This window comes from Bombus flavifrons, chromosome 4 (assembly GCF_040668555.2).
Source record: "Bombus flavifrons isolate JBK064 chromosome 4, iyBomFlav1_principal, whole genome shotgun sequence".
NCBI lineage: Eukaryota > Metazoa > Arthropoda > Insecta > Hymenoptera > Apidae > Bombus > Bombus flavifrons.
In genome coordinates this window covers 7,720,727-7,740,896 of record NC_138445.1, presented here as the reverse complement: position 1 = coordinate 7,740,896, position 20,170 = coordinate 7,720,727, and positions in this window count along the sequence as shown.

The window sequence follows — 20,170 nt, the reverse complement described above, 5'->3', positions numbered from 1 at the left end:
TATAGCGTTATGTGGTATAACGTTATAACTTATTAATTTATATCGTACAACGTTATATCGTAATGCGCTATATGGTATAACGTTATAATCTATTACGTTATATGGAATTACTTTATAACGTATTACGCTATATGGTATAACGTTACATGGTATAACATTATAACGTATTACGTTATAAAGTCCAACGTTATGTTGTATAACGTTATAACGTACTGCGTTATATAGTATGACGTTATATGGTATAACGTTATAACGTAATACGTTATATGGTATAACGTTATAACGTAATGCGTTATATGGTATAACGTTAGAACGTATTACGTTATATTGTCCAACGTTATGTGGTATAACCTTATAACGTATTGCGTTATATAGAATGACGTTATGTTGTATAACGTTATAACGTAATACGTCATATGGTATATCGTTATAACGTATTACGTTATATAGTATAACGTTTTATGTTATAACGTTATAACGTATTACGTTATACAGTATAACATTATATGGAATAACATTACAACTTATTACGTTATATAGTAAAACGTTATATGGTATGACGTTATAACGAATTGCGTTATATAGTATGACGTTGTATGGTATAACGTTATAACGTAATACGTTATATGGTATAACGTTAAAACATAATGCGTTATGTGGTATAAAGTTATAAAGTAATACGTTATTTGGTATAACGTTATAACATAATGCGTTATGTGGTATAACGTTATAACGTAATACGTTATATGGTATATCGTTATAACGTATTACGTTATATAGTACAACGTTATGTGGTATAACGTTATAACGTAATACGTTATATGGTATAACGTTATAACATAATGCGTTATGTGGTATAACGTTATAAAGTAATACGTTATATGGTATAACGTTATAACATAATGCATTATGTGGTATAACGTTATAACGTAATACGTTATATAGTATAACGTTCTATGGTATAACGTTATAACGTATGACGTTATATAGTATAACATTATATGGTATAACGTTATAACGTGATACGTTATATAGTATGACGTTATGTGGTATAACGGTATAAGGTAATACGTTATATGGTATAACGTTATAACGTAATGCGTTATGTGGTATAACGTTATAACGTAATACGTTATATGGTATAACGTTATAACATATTACGTTATATTGTCCAACGTTATGTGGTATAACGTTATAACATATTACGTTATATTGTCCAACGTTATGTGGTATAACGTTATAACGCACTGCGTTATATAGAATGACGTTGTATGGTATAACGTTATAACGTAATACGTTATATGGTATAACGTTAGAACGTATTACGTTATATAGTATAACATTATGTGGTATAACGTTATAACGTATTACGTTATATAGTATAACGTTATGTGGTACAACGATATAACGTATTACGTTAGATAGTATGACGTTATATGGTATAACGTTATAACGTAATACGTTATACGGAATAACGTTATAACGTATAACATTATATGGTATAACGTTATATGGTATAACATTATAACGTATTACGTTATATTGTACAACGTTATGTGGTATAACGTTATACCGTCTTGCGTTATATAGTATGACTTTGTATGGTATAACGTTATAACGTAATTCGTTGTATGGTATAACGTTATAACATATTACGTCATATAGTATAACGTTATGTGGTGTTACGTTATAACGTCTTACGTTATATGTTATAACGTTGTAATGTAATACGTTATATGGTATAACGTTATGTGGTATAACGTTATAACGTAATACGTTATATGGTATAACGTTATAACATAATGCGTTATGTGGTATAACATTATAACGTATTGCGTTATATAGTATGACGAAATATGGTATAACGTTATAACGTAATACGTTATATGGTATAACATTAGAACGTATTACGTGATATAGTATAACGTTATATGGAATAACATTACAACGTATTACGTTATATAGTAAAACGTTATATGGTATAACGTTATAACGAATTGCGTTATATAGTATGACGTTATATGGTATAACGTTATAACGTAATACGTTATATGGTATAACGTTATAACATATTAATTTATATGGTATAACGTTATATCGTAATGCGGTATATGGTATAACGTTATATCCTAATGCGATATATGTTCTAACGTTATAACGTATTACGTTATATAGTATGACGTTATATGGTATAACATTATAACGTAATACGTTATATGGAATAACGTTATAACGTTATACGTTATATGGTATAACGTTATAACTTAGTACGTTTTACAGTATAACGTTATGTGGTATAACGTTATAACGTAATACGTTATATGGTGTAACGTTATAATGTACTACGTTATATGGTATAACGTTATAACGTATTACGTTATATGGAATAACGTTATAATGTATAACGTTATATGGTATAACGTTATATGGTATTTCGTTAAGTGGTATAACGTTATAACGTCATACGTTATATAGTATGACGTTATGTGGTATAACGGTATAACGTAATACGTTATACGGTATAACGTTATAACGTAATGCGTTATGTGGTATAACGCTATAACGTAATACGTTAAATGGTATAACGTTATAACATATTACGTTATATAGTATAATGTTATGTGGTATAACGTTATAACGTATTGCGTTATATACAATGACGTTGTATGGTATAACGTTATAACGTAATACGTTAAATGGTATAACGTTAGAACGTATTACGTTATATAGTATAACGTTATGTGGTATAACGTTATAACCTATTACGTTATATAGTATAACGTTATGTGGTATAACGGTATAACGTATTACGTTATATAGTATAACGTTATGTGGTATAACGTTATAACTTAATACGATATATGGTGTAACGTTATAACGTACTACGTTATATGGTATAACGTTATAACCTATTACGTTATATGGAATAACGTTGCAACGTATTACGCTATATGGTATAACGTTATATGGTATAACATTATAACGCATTACGTTATATTGCCCAACGTCATGTGGTATAACGTTATAACGTAATACGTAATATGGTATAACGTTCTAACGTATTACGTTAAGTACTATAACGTTATGTGGTATAACGACATAACGTGTTACGTTATATGTTATAACGTTATAATGTAATACGTTATTTGGTATGACGTTATAACGTATTACGTTATATAGTATAACGTTATGTGGTATAACGATATAACATATTACGTTATATAGTATAACGTTATGTGGTACAACAATATAACGTATCACGTTATATAGTATAACGTTATGTGGTATAACGTTATAACTTAATACGATATATGGTGTAACGTTATAACGTACTACGATATATGGTATAACGTTATAAGCTATTACGTTATATGGAATAACGTTATAACGTATTACGCTATATGGTATAACGTTGCATGGTATAACATTATAACGTATTACATTATATTGTACAACGTTATGTTGTATAACGTTATAAAGTACTGCGTTATATAGTATGACGTTATATGGTATAACGTTATAACGTAATACGTTATATCTTATAACGTTATAACGTAATGCGTTATATGGTATAACGTTAGAATGTATTACGTTATATTGTCCAACGTTATGTGGTATAACGTTATAACGTATTACGCTATATGGTATAACGTTACATGGTATAACATTATAACGTATTACGTTATATTGTCTAACGTTATGCGGTATAACGTTATAACGTATTGCGTTATATTGAATGACGTTATATGGTATAACGTTATAACGTAATACGTTATATGGTATAACGTTATAACGTAATGCGTTATATGGTATAACGTTAGAACGTACTACGTTATATTGTCCAACGTTATGTGGTATAACGTTTTAACGTATTACGCTATATGGTATAACGTTACATGGTATAACATTATAACGTATTACGTTATATTGTCCAACGTTATGTGGTATAACGTTATAACGTATTGCGTTATATAGAATGACGTTATATGGTATAACGTTATAACTTAATACGATATATGGTGTAACGTTATAACGTACTACGATATATGGTATAACGTTATAACCTATTACGTTATATGGAATAACGTTATAACGTATTACGCTATATGGTATAACGTTACATGGTATAACATTATAACGTATTACATTATATTGTACAACGTTATGTTGTATAACGTTATAACGTACTGCGTTATATAGTATGACGTTATATGGTATAACGTTATAACGTAATACGTTATATGGTATAACGTTAGAACGTATTGCGTTATATAGTATAACGTTATGTGGTATAACGTTATAACCTATTACGTTATATAGTATAACGTTATGTGGTATAACGGTATAACGTATTACGTTATATAGTATAACGTTATGTGGTATAACGTTATAACTTAATACGATATATGGTGTAACGTTATAACGTACTACGTTATATGGTATAACGTTATAACCTATTACGTTATATGGGATAACGTTGCAACGTATTACGCTATATGGTATAACGTTATATGGTATAACATTATAACGCATTACGTTATATTGCCCAACGTTATGTGGTATAACGACATAACGTGTTACGCTATATGTTATAACGTTATAATGTAATACGTTATTTGGTATGACGTTATAACGTATTACGTTATATAGTATAACGTTATGTGGTACAACGGTATAACGTATCACGTTATATAGTATAACGTTATGTGGTATAACGTTATAACTTAATACGATATATGGTGTACCGTTATAACGTACTACGATATATGGTATAACGTTATAAGCTATTACGTTATATGGAATAACGTTATAACGTATTACGCTATATGGTATAACGTTGCATGGTATAACATTATAACGTATTACATTATATTGTACAACGTTATGTTGTATAACGTTATAACGTACTGCGTTATATAGTATGACGTTATATGGTATAACGTTATAACGTAATACGTTATATGGAATAACGTTATAACGTAATGCGTTATATGGTATAACGTTAGAATGTATTACGTTATATTGTCCAACGTTATGTGGTATAACGTTATAACGTATTACGCTATATGGTATAACGTTACATGGTATAACATTATAACGTATTACGTTATATTGTCTAACGTTATGTGGTATAACGTTATAACGTATTGCGTTATATTGAATGACGTTATATGGTATAACGTTATAACGTAATGCGTTATATGGTATAACGTTATAACGTAATGCGTTATATGGTATAACGTTAGAATGTATTACGTTATATTGTCCAACGTTATGTGGTATAACGTTATAACGTATTACGCTATATGGTATAACGTTACATGGTATAACATTATAACGTATTACGTGATATTGTCCAACGTTATGTGGTATAACGTTATAACGTAATACGTTATATGGTATAACGTTATAACGTAATGCGTTATATGGTATAACGTTAAAACGTACTTCGTTATATTGTCCAACGTTATGTGGTATAACGTTATAACGTAATACGTTATATGGTGTAACCTTATAACGTATTACGTTATATGGTATAAGGCTATAACGTATTACGTTATATGGTATAACGTAATAACGTATTGCGTCATTGATATAACGTTATAACGTATAACGTTATATAGTATAACGTCATGTGGTATAACGTTATAACGTAATACGTTATATGGTGTAACGTTATAACGTACTACGTTATATGGTATAACGTTATAACCTATTACGTTATATGGAATAACGTTATAACGTATTGCGCTATATGGTATAACGTTACATGGTATAACATTATAACGTATTACGTTATATTGTCCAACGTTATGTGGTATAACGTTATAACGTATTGCGTTATATAGAATGACGTTATATGGTATAACGTTATAACGTAATACGTTGTATGTTATAACGTTATTAAATATTACGTTATATAGTATAGCGTTATGTGGTATAAAGTTATAACGTAATACGTTATATGGTGTAACCTTATAACGTATTACGTTATATGGTATAAGGCTATAACGTATTACGTTATATGGTATAACGTTATAACGTAATGCGTTATATGGTATAACGTTATAACGTACTACGTTATATGGTATAACGTTATAACCTATTACGTTATATGGAATAACGTTATAACGTATTGCGCTATATGGTATAACGTTACATGGTATAACATTATAACGTATTACGTTATATTGTCCAACGTCATGTGGTATAACGTTATAACGTAATACGTTATATGGTGTAACGTTATAACGTACTACGTTATATGGTATAACGTTATAACCTATTACGTTATATGGAATAACGTTATAACGTATTGCGCTATATGGTATAACGTTACATGGTATAACATTATAACGTATTACGTTATATTGTCCAACGTCATGTGGTATAACGTTATAACGTAATACGTTATATGGTGTAACGTTATAACGTACTACGTTATATGGTATAACGTTATAACCTATTACGTTATATGGAATAACGTTATAACGTATTGCGCTATATGGTATAACGTTACATGGTATAACATTATAACGTATTACGTTATAAAGTCCAACGTTATGTTGTATAACGTTATAACGTACTGCGTTATATAGTATGACGTTATATGGTATAACGTTATAACGTAATACGTTATATGGTATAACGTTATAACGTAATGCGTTATATGGTATAACGTTAGAACGTATTACGTTATATTGTCCAACGTTATGTGGTATAACCTTATAACGTATTGCGTTATATAGAATGACGTTATGTTGTATAACGTTATAACGTAATACGTCATATGGTATATCGTTATAACGTATTACGTTATATAGTATAACGTTTTATGTTATAACGTTATAACGTATTACGTTATACAGTATAACGTTATATGGAATAACATTACAACTTATTACGTTATATAGTAAAACGTTATATGGTACGACGTTATAACGAATTGCGTTATATAGTATGACGTTGTATGGTATAACGTTATAACGTAATACGTTATATGGTATAACGTTAAAACATAATGCGTTATGTGGTATAAAGTTATAAAGTAATACGTTATTTGGTATAACGTTATAACATAATGCGTTATGTGGTATAACGTTATAACGTAATACGTTATATGGTATATCGTTATAACGTATTACGTTATATAGTACAACGTTATGTGGTATAACGTTATAACGTAATACGTTATATGGTATAACGTTATAACATAATGCGTTATGTGGTATAACGTTATAAAGTAATACGTTATATGGTATAACGTTATAACATAATGCATTATGTGGTATAACGTTATAACGTAATACGTTATATGGTTTAACGTTGTGACGTAATACGTTATAATGTATAACGTTATAACGTAATGTATTATATGGTATAACGTTACATCGTATTACGTTATATAGTATAACGTTCTATGGTATAACGTTATAACGTATGACGTTATATAGTATAACATTATATGGTATAACGTCATAACGTGATACGTTATATAGTATGACGTTATGTGGTATAACGGTATAAGGTAATACGTTATATGGTATAACGTTATAACGTAATGCGTTATGTGGTATAACGTTATAACGTAATACGTTATATGGTATAACGTTATAACATATTACGTTATATTGTCCAACGTTATGTGGTATAACGTTATAACATATTACGTTATATTGTCCAACGTTATGTGGTATAACGTTATAACGCATTGCGTTATATAGAATGACGTTGTATGGTATAACGTTATAACGTAATACGTTATACGGAATAACGTTATAACGTATAACATTATATGGTATAACGTTATATGGTATAACATTATAACGTATTACGTTATATTGTACAACGTTATGTGGTATAACGTTATACCGTCTTGCGTTATATAGTATGACTTTGTATGGTATAACGTTATAACGTAATTCGTTGTATGGTATAACGTTATAACATATTACGTCATATAGTATAACGTTATGTGGTGTTACGTTATAACGTCTTACGTTATATGTTATAACGTTGTAATGTAATACGTTATATGGTATAACGTTATAACGTCTTACGTTATATGTTATAACGTTGTAATGTAATACGTTATATGGTATGACGTTATAACGTAATGCGTTATATGGTATAACGTTCTAAAATATTACGTTATATGGAATAACGTTATAACGTATTACTGCTATTAGGTATAACGTTACATGTAATAACATTATAACGTATTACGTTATATTGAACAACGTTATGTTGTATAGAATTATAACGTATTGCGTTATATAGAATGACGTTATGTGGTATAACGTTATAACCTAATACGTTTTATGGTATAACGTTAGAACGTATTACGCTATATAGTATAACGTTATGTGGTATAACGGTATAAGGTAATACGTTATATGGTATAACGTTATAACGTAATGCGTTATGTGGTATAACGTTATAACCTAATACGTTTTATGGTATAACGTTAGAACGTATTACGCTATATAGTATAACGTTATGTGGTATAACGGTATAAGGTAATACGTTATATGGTATAACGTTATAACGTAATGCGTTATGTGGTATAACGTTATAACGTAATACGTTATATGGTATAACGTTATAACATATTACGTTATATTGTCCAACGTTATGTGGTATAACGTTATAACGCATTGCGCTATATAGAATGACGTTATATGGTATAACGTTATAACGTAATGCGTTATGTGGTATAACGTTATAACGTAATACGTTATATGGTATAACGTTAGAACGTATTGCGTTATATAGTATGACGTTGTATGGTATAACGTTATAACGTAATTCGTTGTATGGTATAACGTTATAACATATTACGTCATATAGTATAAGGTTATGTGGTGTTACGTTATAACGTGTTACGTTATATGTTATAACGTTGTAATGTAATACGTTATATGGTATGACGTCATAACGTAATGCGTGACATGGTATAACGTTAGAACGTATTACGTTATGTAGTATGTCGTTATGTGGTATAACGTTATAACGTAATACGTTATATAGTATAACGTTATGTGGTATAACGTTATAACGTGTTACGTTATATGTTATAATGTTGTAATGTAATACGTTATATGGTATGACGTTATAACGTAATGCGTTACATGGTATAACGTTAGAACGTATTACGTTATATAGTATAACGTTATGTGGTATAACGTTATAACGTATTACGTTATATAGTATAACGTTATGTGGTACAACGATATAACGTATTACGTTATATAGTAAAACGTTATGTGGTATAACGTTATAAATTAGTACGTTATATGGTGTAACGTTATAACGTATTACGTTATATGGTATAACGTTATAACGTAATACGTTCTATTGTATAACGTTATAACGTAATGTATTATATGGTATAACGTTATAACGTATTACGTTATATAGTATAAGGTTATATGGTATATCGTGAAAACGTATTACTTAATATAGTATAACGTTATATGGTATAACATTAAAACGCGTTACATTATATAGTACAACGTCATGTGATATAACGATATAACGTATTACGTTATATAGTATGACGTTAAATGGTATAACGTTATGACGTAATACGTTATATGGTATAACGTTTTAACGTATTACGTTATATAGTATAACGTTATGTGGTATAACGTTATAACATAATACGTTATATGGTATAACGTTATAACATAATGCGTTATGTGGTATAACGTTATAACGTAATACGTTATATGGTATAACGTTATAACGTATAACGTTATATAGTATAACGTTATGTGGTATATCGTTATAACGTAATACGTTATATGGTGTAACGTTATAACGTACTACGTTATATGGTATAACGTTATAAAATATTACGTTAGATGGAATAACGTTATAACGTATTACGCTATTAGGTATAACGTTACATGTTATAACATTATAACGTATTACGTTATATTGAACAACGTTATATTGTACAGCGTTATATCGTATTGCGTTATATAGAATGACGTTATGTGGTATAACGTTATAACGTAATACGTTATATGGTATAACGTTAGAACGTATTACGTTATATAGTATAACGCTATGTTTTATAACGTTATAACGTAATACGTTTTATGGTGTAACGTTATAACGTACTACGTTATATGGTATAACGTTATAACCTATTACATTATATGGAATAACGTTATAACTTATTACGTTATATGGTATAACGTTATAACGTATTGCGTTATATAGAATGACGTTATATGGTATAACATTATAACGTATTACGTTATATAGTATAACGTTATGTGCTACAACGATATAACGTATTACGTTATATAGAATGACGTTATGTGGAATAACGTTATAACGTATTGCGTCATGTGATATAACGTTACAACGTATTACGCTATATGGTATAACGTTACATGATATAACATTATAACGTATTACGTTATATTGAACAACGTTATGTGGTATAACGTTATAACGTATTGCGTTATATAGAATGACGTTATGTGGTATAACGTTATAACGTAATACGTTATATGGTATAACGTTATAACGTAATGCGTTATGTGGTATAACGTTATATGGTATAACGTTTTAACGTATTATGTTATATAGTATAACGTTATGTGGTACAACGATATAACGTATTACGCTATATAGTATGACGTTATATGGTATAACGTTACAGCGTTATACGTTATATGGTATAACGTTATAACTTATTACGTTATATAGTATAACGTTATGTGGTATGACGTTATAACGTAATACGTTATATGGTGTAACGTTATAACGTACTACGTTATATGGTATAACGTTATAACCTATTACATTATATGGAATAACGTTATAACGTAATACGTTATATGGTGTAACGTTATAACGTACTACGTTATATGGTATAACGTTATAACCTATTACATTATATGGAATAACGTTATAACGTATTACTCTATATGGTATAACGTTACATGGTATAACATTATAACGTATTACGTTATGTTGTCCAACTTTATGTGGTATAACGTTATAACGTATTGCGTTATATAGAATGACGTTATATGGTATAGCGTTATAACGTATTACGTTATATAGTATAACGTTATGTGGTATAACGTTATAACGTAATACGTTGTATGGTATAACGTTATAACATAATGCGTTATGTGGTATAACGTTATAACGTAATACGTTATATGGTGTAACGTTATAACGTACTACGTTATATGGTATAACGTTATAAAATATTACGTTATATGGAATAACGTTATAACGTATTACTGCTATATGGTATAACGTTACATGATATAACAATATAACGTATTACGTTATATTGAACAACGTTACGTGGTACAACGTTATAACGTATTGCGTTATATAGAATGACGTTATCTGGTATAACGTTATAACGTAATACGTTATATGGTATAACGTTATAACGTAATGCGTTATGTGGTATAATGTTATAACGTAATACGTTATATGGTATAACGTTAGAACGTATAACGCTATATAGTATAACGTTATGTGGTACAACGATATAACGTATTACATTATATACTATGACGATATATGGTATAACGTTATAACGTTATACGTTATATGGTACAGCGTTATAACTTATTACGTTATATAGTATAACGTTATGTGGTATAACGTTATAACGTAATACGTTGTATGGTGTAACGTTATAACGTACTACGTTATATGGTATAACGTTATAACATATTATGTTACATGCAATAACGCTATAACGTATAACGTTATATGGTATAACGTTATATGGTATAACGTTATATGGTATGACATCATAACATGTTACGTTATATAGTATAACGTTATGTGGTACAACGATATAACGTATTACGTTATATAGTATGACGATATATGGTATAAAGTTATAACGTTATACGTTATATTGTATAACGTTATAACGTATTGCGTTATATAGTATGACGTTATATGTCATAACGTTATAATGTAATACGTTATATGGTATAACGTTATAACGTAATGCGTTGTGTGGTATATCGTTATAACGTAATTCGATGTATGGGATAACGTTATAACATATTACGTTATATAGTATAACGTTATGTGGTGTTACGTTACAACGTAATACGTTGTATGGTATAACGTTATAACGTATTACGTTATATACTATAACGTTATATGATATAACGTTATAACGTGATACGTTATATATTATAACGTTATGTGGTATATCGTTATAACGTATTGCGTTATATAGTATGACGTTGTTTGGTATAACGTTATAACGTAATTCGTTGTATGGTATAACGTTATAACATATTACGTTATACAGTATAACGTTATGTGGTGTTACGTTATAACGTAATACGTTATATGGTATAACGTTATAACGTATTACGTTATATATTATAACGTTATGTGGTATAACGTTATAACGTAATACGTTGTATGTTATAACGTTAGAACTTAATGCGTTATATGGTATAACGTTATGACGTAATACGTTATAATGTATAACGTTATAACGTAATGTATTATATGGTATAACGTTACATCGTATTACGTTATATAGTATAACGTTCTATGGTATAACGTTATAACGTATGACGTTATATAGTATAACATTATATGGTATAACGTTATAACGTGATACGTTATATAGTATGACGTTATATGGTATAACGTTATATGGTATTTCATTATAACGTATTACGTTATATAGTATAACGTTATGTGGTATAACGTTATAACGTATTACATTATTAGGTATAACGTTATAACGTATTACGTTATATGGTATAACGTTATAACGTAATACGTTATATTGTATAACGTTATAACGTATTACGTTATATAGTATAACGTTATGTGGTATATCGTTATAACGTAATACGTTATATGGTGTACCGTATAACGTTATATGGTATAACATTAAAACGCGTTACATTATATAGTACAACGTCATGTGATATAACGATATAACGTATTACGTTATATAGTATGACGTTAAATGGTATAACGTTATGACGTAATACGTTATATGGTATAACGTTATAACGTATTACGTTATATAGTATAACGTTATGCGGTATAACGTTATAACATAATACGTTATATGGTATAACGTTATAACATAATGCGTTATGTGGTATAACGTTATAACGTAATACGTTATATGGTATAACGTTATAAGGTATTACATTATATGGAATAACGTTATAACGTATTACGCTATATGGTATAACGTTATAACGTATTACGTTATGTGGTATATCGTTATAACGTAATACGTTATATGGTGTACCGTATAACGTTATATGGTATAACATTAAAACGCGTTACATTATATAGTACAACGTCATGTGATATAACGATATAACGTATTACGTTATATAGTATGACGTTAAATGGTATAACGTTATAACGTAATACGTTATATTGTATAACGTTATAACGTATTACGTTATATAGTATAACGCTATGTTTTATAACGTTATAACGTAATACGTTATATGGTGTAACGTTATAACGTACTACGTTATATGGTATAACGTTATAACCTATTAAATTATATGGAATAACGTTATAACGTATTACGCTATATGGTATAACGTTACATGGTATAACATTATAACGTATTACGTTATGTTGTCCAACTGTATGTGGTATAACGTTATAACGTATTGCGTTATATAGAATGACGTTATACGGTATAGCGTTATAACGTATTACGTTATATAGTATAACGTTATGTGGTATAACATTATAACGTACTACGTTATATGGTATAACGTTATAAAATATTACGTTATATGGAATAACGTTATAACGTATTACGCTATTAAGTATAACGTTACATGTTATAACATTATAACGTATTACGTTATATTGAACAACGTTATATTGTACAGCGTTATATCGTATTGCGTTATATAGAATGACGTTATGTGGTATAACGTTATAACGTAATACGTTATATGGTATAACGTTAGAACGTATTACGTTATATAGTATAACGCTATGTTTTATAACGTTATAACGTAATACGTTATATGGTATAACGTTATAAGATATTACATTATATGGAATAACGTTATAACGTATTACGTTATATGGTATAACGTTATAACGTATTGCGTTATATAGAATGACGTTATATGGTATAACATTATAACGTATTACGTTATATAGTATAACGTTATGTGCTACAACGATATAACGTATTACGTTATATAGAATGACGTTATGTGGTATAACGTTATAACGTAATAGGTTATATGGTATAACGTTATAACGTAATGCGTTATGTGGTGTAACGTTATAACGTAATACGTTATATGGTATAACGTTATAACGTCTTACGTTATATAGTATAACGTTATGTGGTATAACGTTATAACGTAATACGTTATATGGAATAACGTTATAACGTATTGCGTCATGTGATATAACGTTACAACGTATTACGCTATATGGTATAACGTTACATGATATAACATTATAACGTATTACGTTATATTGAACAACGTTATGTGGTATAACGTTATAACGTATTGCGTTATTCAGAATGATGTTATGTGGTATAACGTTATAACGTAATACGTTATATGGTATAACGTTATAACGTAATGCGTTATGTGGTATAACGTTATATGGTATAACGTTTTAACGTATTATGTTATATAGTATAACGTTATGTGGTACAACGATATAACGTATTACGCTATATAGTATGACGTTATATGGTATAACGTTATAGCGTTATACGTTATATGGTATAACGTTATAACTTAATGCGTTATATGGTATAACGTTATAACGTCTTACGTTATATAGTATAACGTTATTGTGGTATCGCGTTATTACGTAATACGTTATATGGTATAACGTTATAACGTAATGCGTTATGTGGTATAACGTTATAACGTAATACGTTATATGGTATAACGTTATACCGTAATGCGTTATGTGGTATAACGTTATGTGGTATAACGTTATAACGTAATACGTTATATGGAATAACGTTATAACGTATTGCGTCATGTGATATAACGTTACAACGTATTACGCTATATGGTATAACGTTACATGATATAACATTATAACGTATTACGTTATATTGAACAACGTTATGTGGTATAACGTTATAACGTATTGCGTTATTCAGAATGATGTTATGTGGTATAACGTTATAACGTAATACGTTATATGGTATAACGTTATAACGTAATGCGTTATGTGGTATAACGTTATATGGTATAACGTTTTAACGTATTATGTTATATAGTATAACGTTATGTGGTACAACGATATAACGTATTACGCTATATAGTATGACGTTATATGGTATAACGTTATAGCGTTATACGTTATATGGTATAACGTTATAACTTAATGCGTTATATGGTATAACGTTATAACGTCTTACGTTATATAGTATAACGTTATTGTGGTATCGCGTTATTACGTAATACGTTATATGGTATAACGTTATAACGTAATGCGTTATGTGGTATAACGTTATAACGTAATACGTTATATGGTATAACGTTATACCGTAATGCGTTATGTGGTATAACGTTATAACGTCTTACGTTATATAGTATAACGTTATGTGGTATAACGTTATAACGTAATACGTTATATGGTATAACGTTATAACGTAATGCGTTATGTGGTATAACGTTATAACGTCTTACGTTATATAGTATAACGTTATATGGTATAACGTTATAACGTAATACGTTATATGGTATAACGTTATAACGTAATGCGTTATGTGGTATAACGTTATAACGTCTTACGTTATATAGTATAACGTTATGTGGTATAACGTTACAACGTAATACGTTATATGGTATAACGTTATAACGTAATGCGTTATGTGGTATAACGTTATAACGTAATACGTTATACCATATAACGTTATAACGTATTACGTTATATACTTTAACGTTATGTGGTACAACGATAGAACGTATTACGTTATATAGTATGACGTTATATGGTATAACGTTATAACGTAATACGTTATATGGAATAACGTTATAACGTATTGCGTCATGTGATATAACGTTACAACGTATTACGTTATATAGTATAACGTTATATGGTATAACGTTCTAACGTAAAAAGTTATATGGTGTAACGTTATAGCGTACTACGTTATATGGCATAACGTTATGACTTAATGCGTTATATGGTATAACGTTATAACGTATTACGTCATGTAGTATAACGTTATAACGTATGACGTTATATAGTATAACATTATATGGTATAACGTTCTAACGTAAAAAGTTATATGGTGTAACGTTATAGCGTACTACGTTATATGGTATAACGTTATAACTTAATGCGTTATATGGTATAACGTTATAACGTAATACGTTATATGGAATAACGTTATAACGTATTGCGTCATGTGATATAACGTTACAACGTATTACGCTATATGGTATAACGTTACATGATATAAGATTATAACGTATTACGTTATATTGAACAACGTTATGTGGTATAACGTTATAACGTATTGCGTTATTCAGAATGATGTTATGTGGTATAACGTTATAACGTAATACGTTATATGGTATAACGTTATAACGTAATGCGTTATGTGGTATAACGTTATATGGTATAACGTTTTAACGTATTATGTTATATAGTATAACGTTATGTGGTACAACGATATAACGTATTACGCTATATAGTATGACGTTATATGGTATAACGTTATAGCGTTATACGTTATATGGTATAACGTTATAACTTAATGCGTTATATGGTATAACGTTATAACGTCTTACGTTATATAGTATAACGTTATTGTGGTATCGCGTTATTACGTAATACGTTATATGGTATAACGTTATAACGTATTACGTTATATGGTATAACGTTACATGATATAACATTATAACGTATTACGTTATATTGAACAACGTTATGTGGTATAACGTTATAACGTATTGCGTTATTCAGAATGATGTTATGTGGTATAACGTTATAACGTAATACGTTATATGGTATAACGTTATAACGTAATGCGTTATGTGGTATAACGTTATAACGTAATACGTTATATGGTATAACGTTATACCGTAATGCGTTATGTGGTATAACGTTATAACGTAATACGTTATATGGTATAACGTTATAACGTATTACGTTATATAGTATAACGTTATGTGGTTTAACGTTATAACGTATTACGTTATATAGTATAACGTTATATGGTATAACGTTCTTACGTAATAAGTTATATGGTATAACGTTATAACGTATTACGTTATATAGTATAACGTTATGTGGTATAACGTTATAACGTAATACGTTATATGGTATAACGTTATAACGTATTACGTTATATAGTATAACATTATATGGTATAACGTTATAACGTAATACGTTATACAGTATGACGTTATATGGTGTAACGTTATAGCGTACTACGTTATATGGTATAACGTTATAACGTCTTACGTTATATAGTATAACGTTATGTGGTATAACGTTATAACGTAATACGTTATATGGTATAACGTTATACCGTAATGCGTTATGTGGTATAACGTTATAACGTAATACGTTATATGCTATAACGTTATAACGTATTACGTTATATAGTATAACGTTATGTGGTATAACGTTATAACGTATTGAATTATATAGTATGACGAAATATGGTATTACGTTATAACGTATGACGTTATATAGTATAACATTATATGGTATAGCGTTATAACGTAATACGCTATACAGTATGACGTTATATAGTATAACATTATATGGTATAACGTTATAACTTAATACGTTATATGGTACAACGTTATAACTTAATGCGTTATATGGTATAACGTTATAACGTATTACGTTATATAGTATAACGTTCTATGGTATAACGTTATAACGTGTGACGTTATATAGTATAACATTATATGGTTGAACATTATAACGTATTACGTTATATTGAACAACGTTATGTGGTATAACCTTATAACGTAATACGTTATATGGTATAACGATATAATGTAATATGGTATAACGTTATATGGTATAACATTATAAAGTATTACGTTATATTGTACAACGTTATGTGGTATAACGTTATAACGTATTGCGTTATATAGCATGACGAAATATGGTATAACGTTATAACGTATGACGCTATATAGTATAACATTATATGGTAGAACATTATAACGTATTACGTTATACACTATAACGTTATATGGCATAACGTTATACCGTGATACGTTATATAGTATGACGTTATGTGGTATAACGTTATAACGTATGATGTTATATGGTATAACGTTATACCGTATTACGTTATATGGTATAACGTTATATGTTATAACGTTATAACGGATTACGTTATATAGTATAACGTTATGTGGTACAACGATATAACGTTTTACGTTATATAGTATGACGTTATATGGTATAACGTTATATCGAATTACGTTATATAGTATGACGTTATATGGTATAACGTTATAACGTAATACGTTATATGGTATAACGTTATAACGTAATACGTTATATGGTATAACGTTATAACGTATTAATTTATATGGTATATCGTTATATCGTAATGCGCTATATGGTATAATGTTATATCGTAATGCGCTATATGGTCTAACGTCATAACGTATTACGTTATATAGTATAACGTTATGTGGTACAACGATATAACGTTTTACGTTATGTAGTATGACGTTATATGGTATAACGTTATAACGTAATACGTTATATGTTATAACGTTAGGACTTAATGCGTTATATGGTATAACGTTATAACGTATTGCGTTATATAGTATGACGAAATACGGTATAACGTTATAACGTATGACGTTATATAGTATAACATTATATGGTGTAACATTATAACGTATTACGTTATATTGTACAACGTTATGTGTTATAACGTTATAACGTATTGCGTTATATAGTATGACGAAATATGGTATAACGTTATAACGTAATACGTTATATGTTATAAAGTTAGAACGTATTACGTTATATAGTATAACGTTATATGGAATAACATTACAACGTATTACGTTATATAGTAAAACGTTATATGGTATAACGTTATAACGAATTGCGTTATATAGTATGACGTTACATGGTATAACGTTATATCGTAATGCGCTATATGGTATAACGTTATATCGTAATGCTATATATGGTCTAACGTCATTACGTATTACGTTATATAGTATAACATTATATGGTATAACGTTATAACTTAATACATTATATGGTATAACGTTATAACTTAATGCGTTATATGGTATAACGTTATAACGTCTTACGTTATATAGTATAACGTTATTGTGGTATCGCGTTATAACGTAATACGTTATATGGTATAACGTTATAACGTTATGCGTTATGTGGTATAGCGTTATATCGTAATACGTTATATGGTATAACGTTATACCGTAATGCGTTATGTGGTGTAACGTTATAACGTAAGACGTTATATGGTATAACGTTATAACGTATTACGTTATATAGTATAACGTTATGTGGTATAACGTTATAACGTATTACGTTTTATAGTATAACGTTATATGGTATAACGTTCTTACGTAATAAGTTATATGGTATAACGGTATAACGTAATGCCTATTGTGGTATAACGTTATGACGTAATACGTTATATGGTATAACGTTATAACGTATTACGTTATATAGTATAACGTTATGTGGTATAACGTTATAACGTATTACGTTTTATAGTATAACGTTATATGGTATAACGTTCTTACGTAATAAGTTATATGGTATAACGGTATAACGTAATGCCTATTGTGGTATAACGTTATGACGTAATACGTTATATGGTGTAACGTTAAAGCGTACTACGTTATTAGGTATAACGTTATAAAGTATTGCGTCATGTGATATAACGTAATAACGTATTACGTTATATAGTATAACGTTATATGGTATAACGTTATAACGTAATAAGTTATATGGTGTAACGTTATAGCGTACTACGTTATATGGTATAACGTTATAACGTCTTACGTTATATAGTATAACGTTATGTGGTACAACGGTATAACGTAATACGTTATATGGTATAACGTTATAACGTATTACGTTATATAGTATAACGTTATGTGGTACAACGATATAACGTATTACGTTATATAGTATGACGTTATAT